Source organism: Hyaena hyaena, unplaced genomic scaffold (genome assembly GCF_003009895.1).
Source record: "Hyaena hyaena isolate Hyena2069 unplaced genomic scaffold, ASM300989v1 scaffold_952, whole genome shotgun sequence".
Taxonomy (NCBI): Eukaryota; Metazoa; Chordata; class Mammalia; order Carnivora; family Hyaenidae; genus Hyaena; species Hyaena hyaena.
In genome coordinates, this window is record NW_024081587.1 from 379,087 (window position 1) to 391,265 (window position 12,179).

The window sequence follows — 12,179 nt, forward strand, 5'->3', positions numbered from 1 at the left end:
GATCATGCCCTGAGATGAAGTCGAATGCTTTACTGACTGACCCACCCAGGGGTCCCTCATTTGCTTTTTTTCTGGGTAGCAATTATTTGAATGTTGGCTTCACAGTCTTCTTTTCTCCTTATCATTTCTCTCTTTCCCTCATCATTTTCTACATACTGGGATTTTTTGTTTTTTTAAGCCTGGTCAGTTTGGAAATGGCTAACTTGTCCAAAGTCACTGAAAGAGTTGTTCTAGGATTTAAGGCCAGTTTTATCTGATATCAAAATCTGAGTTCTTTTTTTTTTTTCTTTTAAATGTTTGTTTATTTTTGAGAGAGAGAGAGAGAGAGAGGCAGAGCATGAGCATGAGCAAGAGATAGGCAGAAAGAGAGGGAGACACAGAATCTGAAGCAAGCTCCATGCTCTGAGCTGTCAGCATAGAACCTGACATGTACCTTGAACTCACGGACCATGAAATCATGACCTGAGCTGAAGTCGGGATGCTTAACCAACTGAGCCACTCTCAGGTGCCCCTACTATTTCAAATTTCCAATATATACTCTATTACTTGCCACTCCAATGTGGTTTAAATTTTCCTATGGATTATTTGTAAATTTTTTGAAGTTCCACTTCTTTAGTTTTTCTTGCATCCTGAAATTTTTACAGCTTAGCTTTTGTACTTCTTATAGCTTTCTCTGTCATAGTCCACCTGCTTTGTATTTTCTAGAGAATTTCATCCAGAAAAATAACCACCAAAAACAACAGGAATAAAATAAAAATTACAACATCAAACAAAGAAAAAAAAAACCCAAAATGAATGGTTTACATTCTCAGGTATTTTTTTTCTGCCCTACAGTACATGATTGTCAGAGGTGAGCTCTTCTTCCATGTTTTCAGACTCAAGATCCATATTTTCCCCTTACAGTGTTGCTTTTAGGTCTACAAGAATGTTTTTTGGTCCTGGTATCCATTCTAATTTCTAGATTGCAGAAAGTTTTCACCTAATCTGTGTCCTGTAGTTTGCATCTTCCCGTATCTAAGGGAATATACAGATAGTCCCCTATTTGCAAGAGCTCTATTTTTCAGGGTTCACATTGCCATTAGGATAGCCTCTGCCCTGTAGTTTGCTTGGCTTGGCACGATGGTTCTCATCATTGCCTTCTTGTCTTCTAGGGGGTACTGTTTGAACAAATGTAGATGGATTAACGGGAACTTGAATGTGGCTGGTATTGAGAAACAGCATGCTCATGGTAGAAGATTGGTAGTCCAGCATCATGGCCATGTGGCTGTCCAGAGAAAGGAAGGGCATGAAAGAAACCCGTTAGGTGGAATCAGCTCCATTTAAGGGAACTTCTTGAAGTCTCACAAGCACTTTCAATATATGTTATGGCCAGAAGTTAGTCCCATCTCCACACCTTTCCCCGTCCATCTCCCCCCCCTCAGGTGTCAGGGTAACTGGGAATGTAGTCTTCTGTTTTGAGTTGCAATATACTGAGTAGAAAAATCAGGGTTCTCAGAAGGATGGGTTGGGGACAGTGTGGGAGGACAGACGTTTGTGTAGGTTACTGGCAGTCTTTGTCACTGTGTGGGTCTCTGAGTCTGAGCTGAAAACAGAAGTGATTAAAAAGTGTTCCATTATTAACCATAAGCTTCAGAAAGGGCCAGCATGGTCACACTTACCATTTTCTTCTCAGGCTTGCTTATATCCCTTACATTGTGTTCAAGCTTATTTCTTCCTCCATCTTCAATGATTTCATGGAGCCTGCTTTGTGGGAAAGATGACACAAACTGCTAAGGTCTCACAGCCAGTGTCTCATCTTTCCACTCCCTCCCTTTTGCAGGCCAGGTTGTTTATTCTCTTGGGGACAATGATGAGCAGATTAATCATACAGGTTAGTCAGTCTTGGTTCCCTGATCTCATGTCCCCCCTGCCCCACAACCACCACTTATTGCAGAGTCCTGGAGCTCTGTCTTTGTCTTTTCTGCTGCTTCTAGGATTAATCTCCCAAGCACATCTTCCTCTTGCTTCCCACTCTGTTTCTACTAATCACATTAATACCATCAACAGTGATGACTAACACTTTTATTGTGCTTTACTTCCTACAAAGTGCTTCCTCATACTTTTATTTCATTTGCATTTCAAAACTTTCCTACAGTCTCTTTCCTTAAATCTTACCAAGATGAATGTTTTAGAGGTTAGTGATTAAACATATCCATGTGGGTAGGTGGTGAAACCCTAACTCAACCCAGATACCCTAACCCCAAGTCTCACGGTCTTTCTACCACATGGCGGTAACAAGTGTAGCTCTTATTCATTGATTTCAGCAGGGGCAATAAAATGTCCTGGATCAGCAGTACATGGAAAAGGTAGCCTGTAAGGTGCACCTAAACCAAAATAGGGACCCTGGGGTCCACATAGTAGAGAGAATCTTTGCTACAAAGTAAGAATAAACAGTTGCGCCTGGGTGACTCAGTTAAGCATCAGACTCTTTATTTTGGCTCAGGTCATGGTCTCACAGTATGTGAGATCGAGCCCCACATTGGGCTCTATGCTGACAACACGGAACCTATTTGGGATCCTCTCCCTCTCTCTCTCTGTCCATTCCCTGCTTGTGCGCATACTTTTTCTCTCTCTTAAAATAAATAAACATTAAAAAAAAGAATTAACAATAATAGTTCCCAGATATCCATGCTTAAGGACACATGGACTCTAAAATATTTTTTTTCTCTTACAAAATATTCCTCAAACTGGACAATACTAACAGGACAAACATTGCAGAGGTTAACAAATAATGAACAGCTGCAATAGCAAATCCTCTCTTCCTCTGGAGTGTTTTATCAGAGCTTGTGTACTCCTGGCTTAGTGCTAAATGCCTCACCAAGGGAAGCAATCCATGGGTGGAAGCAACCATGCAGATCAGATGATTACATTTCTTTCCAGTGGATCAGGGTCTCAGAGAATGGCCTCAGATAAAAGAGGAAGCCGCAGGCAGACAACTGTGAACTCTGGTGGCTGGCTGAAGCAGAAAGGCAAATAGGTGGTAGCCATGTCACGATAACTTTTCCCAAGGGAAAGTCGTTAGAATGCTTTTTAGTGAATGTGAGAAGCACAGCACACACTAGTTCAGATCAAGTTTTTAACTTTTAAGTTTGGGTTCCTCAGGTTATTTCTTGACCTTTAAAAAAAAATCTGAAATCTGTAACACATCAAGTTTTTCAAGTTTCTATTTCACTTTAGCCACCATGCTGGCCATATTCAGACATAAACACATTTGCCTAATTTAGCTTCAGTCCAAGGCATTCAACATTTCTTCAGGAATTTATGATTTTACTGCCATGAACAGGCAGTGGTAGGGTTGGATGGTTGCAAAGAAGAGGTCTTGCCTCTGATGGAAATATATTACCTTGTAAGGGTCCCTAGTATTTGACCCCTGTGCTGTCTGCTCTTTTATACAATGTGGCATTTGATCGTTCATGTGATTTGTACAGACTAAAGATAATAGAGATGAGTAACTTTTAAGATAATGCAATGCTTATTTCTGTTATGCGTTCATTTATTTATTCACTCAATCATTAAAAATATATTTACTGAGGTCATTTACCACGTGCCAAGCACTGTTCTATGAGCTAGGGATACAGCAATGAACAAGACAGTCACAAATGCTGTCTTCAAGAAAATAGTGCCTGAGGGATGCTCAGTGCCTCAGGAACAGCCGAGAGGAAAGAAGAAATAGATATCACATCTTTGTTTTTCATAAACCTGAACCAAGTTCAAGAAGTTCAAACAAGAAGCCTTCTATACATTGGCCGAAATAAGTATGTTGTTGGCCTCTACTGTTAAAAAAATTTATTATTAATGTCTTTAGGGTTCACTCCAGTGTATAGCACTTTCCATTACTACTTATTGTATATACCTGACCTACTTCTTTTATTTTTGTGGCCCCTGAAGATTCTGAAATCTCAGACATTTGGACTTCAAATCCTGAAAATTTAGAAAGTTGTAAAGATAGTAAAAAAGAGACAGGGGTTCTTGGACCCCAGAGACATGTAGGTGTAGATGTGGGGAACTCCAGGGTTTATTGTCAACTCACACTGGAAAGAGATCACCCTCCAGCCCAAGGGATGGAGAGAAGTGGGCAGTGGATGCCAGAGTAGTGGATAATTTTGCCTTCTTGGAGGGAGTATCAAGAATGCAGAGGAGAATGGCTCTGTAGGGCCTTTGGTTAGATTGGTTTGTAGAAAGGTTACAGACATTCTCATGGTAATGGTGTTTCAAGGAAGAAGCAGATTCTAGATATGGTACAAAATCCATGACATCTCAACTATGATTTGTGTGGATTGAAGACCAATATTTAATGACCAATACTAAACTCTATGTCATGCCTGGGCCTAGCTATGGTCCTTGAACTTTCAGCATCATAGCCTTTGGGTCAGGAGGATACCTCACACATAACTGAGGTCACATTTTCCCAAGTGGCATAGCACTTGTATTTGGCAATAAAGTTGAGTACTGGATAATTGGGAACATGGTATTTTCTGTACACTGAAGTGAGTGGACTGAGATTCATATGTATTTTGCTTGCATGTATAAGGGAGCTTCCATCACTTCCCCTTAGCGGGGAGGAGAGGAGGCCTGGAGGATGATCATATTTATGGTTCAGGATCATTTTCCTTGCAATCAGTCTTAGTTGATATCATTTATGAAAGGCTTGGTGTGTGAGCTCTCTTTTTCTCTTGTAAGTTAATTTTTTAAATTTATATTTTAGCTAATATACAGTGCAACATTGATTTCAGATGTAGAATTCAGTGATTCATCACTGACCTATAACACCTGATGCTCATAACAAGTATCCTCAATACTCATCACCCATCTAGCCCACCTTCCCCCACCTCCCTCCACCAACCCTCAGTTTGTTCTCTGTTGTTGAGTCTCTTATGGTTTGTTTTCCTTCTCCTTTTTTCTCCCTGCCTATATGTTCATCTGTTTTGTTTCTTGAATTCCACATATGAGTGAAATAATATATTTGTCTTTCTCTGAATTATTTTGGTTAGCAAAATACATTCTAACTCCATCTATGTGTTGCAAATGGCCTGATTTTATTTTTTTTATGGCTAAGTAATATTTCATTGTATATATCTATACCACATCTTCTTTATCCATTCATACATTGATGGACATTTGGGCTCTCTAAATAGTTTGGCTATTGTTGGTAATGCTGCTCTAAACATTGGGGTACATGTACCCCTTCAAGTCTCTATTTTTGTATCCTTTGGGTAAATACCTAGTAGTGTAATTTCTGGATCATAGAGTAGTGCTATTTTTAACATTTTGAGGAACCTTTATGCCTTCCAGAGTGGCTACACAAGTTTGCATTCCCACAAACAGAGTAAGAGGGTTCCCTTTTCTTTGCATTCTCATCAACATCTGTTGGTTTTGGTGTTGTTAATTTTAGCCATTCTGACAAGTGTGAGGTGGTATCTCATTGTGGTTTTGATTTCTTTCCCTCATGCTGAGTGATGTTGAGTACTTTTTTTATGTGCCTGTTAGCCATCTGGATGTCTTTGAAAAAGTGTTCATGTCTTCTGTCCATTTCTTAATTGGGTTGTTTGGTTTTGGATGCTGAGTTTGATAAGTTCTTTATAGATTTTGGACACTAACCTTTTATTTGCTATGTCATTTTCAGATATCTTTTCTATTCCATAGGCTGCCTTTTAGTTGATTGTTTCCTTTGCTGGGAAGAAGCTTTTTATCTTGTTGAGTTCCCAACAATTTATTTTTGCTTTTGTTTCCTTTGGATGTTCTTTCCTGCTTTGTTGAAGATTAGTTGACCATATAGTTGTAGATCCATTTCTGGAGTTTCTTTTTTGTTGCACTCATCTATGTGTCTGTTTTTGTGCCTATACCATACTGTCTTGATGACTACAGCTTTGTAGTATAGCTTGAAATCCAAAATCGTGATGCCTCCAGTTTTGTTTTATTTTTCTTTTTCAGGATTGCTTTGGCTATTTGGGGCCTTTTGTGGTTCCCTACAAACTTCAGGGTTGTTTGTTCTAGCTCTGTGAAGAATGTTGGTAGTGTTTTGATAAGGATGGCATTAAATGTGTAGATTGCTTTGGGTAGTATAGATATTTTAAGAATATTCTTCAAATCTATTAGTGTGGAATGTTTTTCCATTTTTTTTGTGTAGTCTTCAGTCTCTTTCATAAGTCTTCTATAATTTTTAGAGTAGAGACCTTTTATTTATTTAGTTAGATTTATGCAGTCAGTATTACCTTCATTGTAAAACCAGACAAAGACCCCACTAAAAAGGAGAATCAAAGGCCAATATCCCTGATGAATCTGGATGCAGAAATTCTCAACAAGATGCTAGCAAATCGAATTCAACAGTACATTAAAAGGATCATTCACTATGATCAAGTGAGCTTTATTTCTGAGATATAGGGCTGGCTCAATGCTCACAAATCAATCAACATGATACACCACATTAATAAAAGAAATATGTCCATATGATCCTGTCAATAGATGCAGAAATGGCATTTGACAAAATACATCATCCTTCTTGATAAAAAACCCTCAACAAAGTAGGGATAGATGGAACATACCTCAACATCATTAAAAGCCATATATGAAAGACCCACAGATAATATCATCCTCAATGGGAAAAAACTGACAGCCTTTCCCCTACGGTCAGAAACAAGACAAGGATGTCCACTCTCACCATTACTATTTAATGTAATACTGGAAATCTTAACCTTAGCAATCAGACAACAAAAAGAAATAAAGGGCATATAAATCAAGGAAGAAGTCAAACCTTCACTATTTGCAACGACATGAAACTCTATGAAGGAAATGCAAAGACTCCACCAAAAAAATTGCTAGAACGGTACATGAATTCAGGAAAGTCGCAGGATATAAAATAAACATGTGAAAATCTGTTGCATTTCTATATACCAATGCTGAAGCAGCAAAAAAAAAAAAAAAAAAGAAAAGAAATCAAGGAATCAATCCCATTTACAATTGCACCAAAAACAATAAGATACCTAGGAATAAACCTCACTAAAGAAGTAAAAGATCTGTACTCCCTTATACGTTTTTATTGCAGTTCTTTCCTTTTTGTGTTGTTGCTGTTATTCTCATATTTGCTGGTTCAGTTTGACCACAGAGAGTATTTCTGAGACAGCAGTTCTCCTTCACAGAATGACTGTTGGGAAGCCCCTTCTTACTCAGGCCTTGCAGGCTCAGCCCTATTCCATGGCTCTCTCTCCCAGCTCTGTACTCACTGCCTCACCAGAGCTGTCCTGTGAGCTGCTCTAAGCTGCTTCGGCTGACGCTGCAGGTGTCTGAAATATGGTCAGCAACCAGCAGCCTCGGAGACGTCTTAGAAATGCACATTTTCAGGCTGGACCCCAGACTCAGTGAATCAGAAACCAGTGGGTGGGACCCAGCAGTCTTTTAAGAAACCCTCTGGGGGGCTCAATCCAGAGCTTGCTCAAGTCTGAGAATCTCTCATGGACAAGGCAGTACTTGAAAAACATGGTGTCCCATGCCAGGCAAGGGCAAGGGTGCTTGTGGGTGAGTGCAGCTGTCCTTTATGAAAAACACACACCCTCAAGCACATGATTAAATCTTCAAGTTCTCCTGTATCAGTTGCAGGTAGTTTCCTCTGCACTTAAACCAATGTTTTGACCTGTAGGCAACTTTTGGGAGAACCCTGTGGTGTAGAGATTTCCCTTTATTTTTAGTTCTCTTTGCCACATTATCTTAGTTATTTGTTTTGTTTTTTAATCACATCCTAGGCATTTTCACTGATACAGGCTGGACATAAATTGATCATGTTATTATTAGCCGAGAGAGAGAGAGAGAGGAAAAAAAAAGAGAGAAAGAGAGATACAAAAAGAAAAAAAGATTTGACTTTGCAGAAAGCATGTGAAAAGTTAGATGGAAATTCTTGTGTGATGTTTTGCAAGAATACTATAGATTTTCTTCTGGTAATTATGCATGTTCTTTATGAAACTCTTCATAAAAACAAGTGTAGAAAGATGGGATTTTACGAAACTGAAAACTGGACAAATTTAATATTTCCAGCAAGCAAGTCAACAATCAGCAAAATTTTTTTTTAGCTTCTGTGTTTCCATAACATGCAAAGATTTGCTGCCTACTTGTTTGCATTTTCACTCAGCAGTCTTACATGAATGGAGTGCCTCACTTTTTCTCAGCCAGTCGAATACTGATTCTGCATCACAAGGGGAAAATATAAATGTAGGTCTTTCTAAGATGATCTCAGCCACAATGTTAGAAAATTGCTAAGTGTTAGAAATCTCAAGTACAGTATTGGCAGGAGCAAAGGTTCACGATGTGATACATAGTGTAAGATCTCTAGATTCTGTTTTTAATAATCAAACCAAATCAAAATGGTGGTGCTGTTTAAATCTCTATTAAAAAACAGAAGCATCAAACCTCCTGGGTAATACATTAGACACAGTGTCAACAATCAATATAGATGATGAAGCAGGAATCCTGAACATTCCCAAAATTTAAAGTAAAATTCCCAGCGGGTCAGTCACTAACTGAAAAAATCTGCTTCCTGAATTCCCCAAGAATACTGAATCTTATTTAAAAACACATTTAGGATAGGAGTACCTCTTTAAGATTATGAAAACATTTCACTCCTATATTACAGTTACTTCATTTCTGAGTATGTACGTTTCCTTTGTGGCAGTAACCACCCACTCAGAGTCATTTCCATACCGATGTGAATTGTATTTCACTGATGATGCTGTTATATATTATAGCATTCGCTGGCACTTGTCTTCTCCCTTCGTTGCCTTGAGGGAAGGCAGTATTTAGGCATCAAATTATTGTTTTAACACAAAGGATGAGGTTGTTGGTCGGGGAAGTGAGAAAATTGATTAGCAGAATTGGTTTGCTCTGAAGCTGCTTGTTCAAAAGAAAGCCACGTAGAAATGTTCATGTTTCAATCAGGAAGAAAGTAAATGTTGTTTGTGTGTAAATAAAGATGCTAAAGGAAAAATGAGGCATTTAAAATGCAGAGCAATTGCTTTTGGGTTTGTCTTCCTGATAATTGCTGATATGAATTAATTATGTATTAGATGTTAAATCAGATTGGATTTCCAATTTGACATTCTTGTCACTCTTCTCTTCCTTCTCCTGTCTGCTATTTCCCCTTCCCTCTCACCTCCCACCACTTTGTCATCTGGTGTATTTATTTGGAGGATGTGTGCATCATTACATTCAAAACATATTTTTCACTTACCTACTCTGGGCGAATAACTGAGGCTGGTATAGAGATATGAAATGGAAGAAGAATGGGCCCCTCTGGATAAACAGAAGTGCAGCGCTCAAGGAACTAACAATTTAGTGGTGACACAGACGTGGACGCAAAGAATTATAACATAAGGCAGAACGTGCTATATAAAGCTATAAACATAGTTTAGTCTGTAGCCAGGTGCATCATTGCCCAGTACAAGAGGGAATTAACACTTGTTTTTATCGAAGAGATAGCTTTGAGCTGGACCTCAAGGTATAGATAATATTTGAGAAGTGAGGCTGGAAGGTTATGCTGTTCCACAGGAAGATAACAGGTGGGAAACATGGCTCAGGTGGGATGCCTATGTCATGAATTACAGTTGTGGAAGAATCATTAATATAAATTTAAAAACTCAGACTATAACAAAGACTTAAAGAAAGAGGTGGGAAGAATACTAAGTGCTTGTCTGAATCCTCAAATGTAGAAGGCTGGGACCCGAGGTGGTCTGTTACATCCTCCCGCCCTCTCCTCCTCTACCTCAATGACAGTGGGGCTATTCTAATTGAGAAATATATTTTCTAACATCGAGGCTAGAAAGCAGAGATGATCATAGGGTAGTGGGTTCTAAGAGCAATGGGTTCTATGAATCTGTCTATAGAACATCAGTGCACCCCAAAACTTCAGGCCACAATTAACCAAATAATTAGTCACTCACTATATATGCTCCATATGTTTTTTGTCCAAATTGGTTCAGTTCAGGGTTAACATTTTTTAAGCAAAATGGGTTCCTGAGACAAGTTTTAGAATTAAATGTACTGGGTATTTTGAAATCATGTAGACCCAACCTATATAAAAAGAATCCTGGCCAGTGAGTTGGCTGGAATTATTGTTAAACAAAAGCCATAACACTTTGTCATGGGGTTGAATTTAGTTTTCCTACCACAGTTTTTTTTCAAGTGAGTCACTAGAACAACATCCTGACCCTACAATATGTTACCAACGAAAGCAAATCTTTATTTTTCTCTGGTTTCTCTTTGCAGCCAAGCAAGTCTTTGGCTGTATTACATTCATCAGCAAGAAATCCCCAAATACCAAAAAGCATACCAGCATCTGCATGGGCCATGGATTCAGGACAGATTTCAAATCCTGGAAGAGAGAATTAATCTCCTCCTCTTCCTGGGCATGCTCTAAAGCAAAAAATGATTTCACTGACCCATGTCAGACTTAACACTTTGTTTCTCAGAAACAGAAAGCAATCTCCAGCAGGTCTCATTTGTTGAGGATGGCTGCATACGGAGCATGAAACAGAAAATTGGCCTTTGCAGTGTGCAGAAATGAGTCTTTGGCCATGCTATAGCCTTGTCTAAAACTCTTAAAGCTAGCATCCTGCTGAGGCTTACCCTGAGTGTTTACATGTCAAGATCAGATGAAACCTTTCCCCTTTTCCAAGTCAGCACTGCTGTTCTGAGAGGTTAGCAAACAGTATTTACCTTGAGCAGGGGACATTGCAATGATCAAAACATTAGGTATGGGTATGGGACGGGTGGAGACCCATTTATCATTAACTAACAGTCTGTGTCTCTCCACACATTGTCATTGGTAGGGAGGTAGGAATTTTCTTTGACTTGGATCCCCATTTGCAACATGGTCTTCTCCATTGTGAGCTCCCAAGCAGCTGCTTAGAACAAGGACGAGACTGACAGCAATGCCAGATGTGTTTGAACTAGGATAGGGTGTGGCTTTGCATGCATATCTACAATCCGTGGTGTAGCCAGGAGCAGCTTGCACAAGAGCAGATGTGGGCTTTTGTTGTATTTGAAACAATAGTTTCGTTCACCTCTTAATATAAAATAAGAAGTTCTCTGAGTCCTAAGGCTGAAGGAAGACATAAATTATGATCATGTTTTCCATACTTTAATATCTCCTAAACCGAGAGCCTAATGGCCCAAAATAGCTTATGGTGGGAAAATGGTACACTATGTACATAGTACTTAAATATCTTTCATCTACTGTTTAAGTCAGACTAGCATTAAAAGTCAACATCTGGAGATAACATCCAAGAATATCCTAGATTTTTTTCCCCTGACACTGTTATGTCACTATGTCTTTCAAACTTTCCTCACTGCATAAAGAGGTCTACGATATTCCAGAGGAGATTTTTTTTTTTCCATTTTCCTTCCTCTAGAAAGGAGATATTCTTTTTTTAAAGTTTTTTTTTTTAATTTATTTTGAGAGAGAGAGAGAGAAAACCACGCAGGCTATGCAATGTCAGTGCAGAGCCTGATGTGGAGCTCAAATGCACAAACCATGAGATCATGACCTGAGCTGAATTCAAGAGTCAGAGACTTAAATGCCTGAGCCACCCAGGTGTCCCTAGAAAGACAATATTAGAATTTGTTTAATGTTTATTTTTAGTTTTGAGAGAGAGACAGAGTATGAGGAGTAGGGAAGCAGAGAGAGAGGGGGAGACAGAATTTTAAGCAGGCTTCAGGTTCTGAGCTGTCAGCAGAGAGCCTGATGCAGGAATCAAATACATGAACCATGAGATCATGACTTGAGCTGAAGTTGGACGCTCAACTGACTGAGCCACCCAGGTGCCCCATAGAAAGAAGATATTTTTAACCAACGTTGACAGTTGTAGCTCCATGGAAGTCTTTTTGGTTCGTCCTCTTCTACAGTGACTAGATCTAGATTCTCAAATTTCATAAAGTCAAGGTGTCCTTCATGCTTTACTTCCTGATGCCTTAGTACAGAGCTCTGTTGCTCCAATGAGGTGGACTTAGGTTCAGATATTGGTCCTATCACTTACTGATTGTACGAATATGGTCAATGTATTGCTGGGAGATAGTTCGCCATGGTTCTCTTGTGTGACCTCACACCTTTCAAGCAGAGGCACTGACTTGCCTTTATCTCAAGCATGTTTGTATAGTGA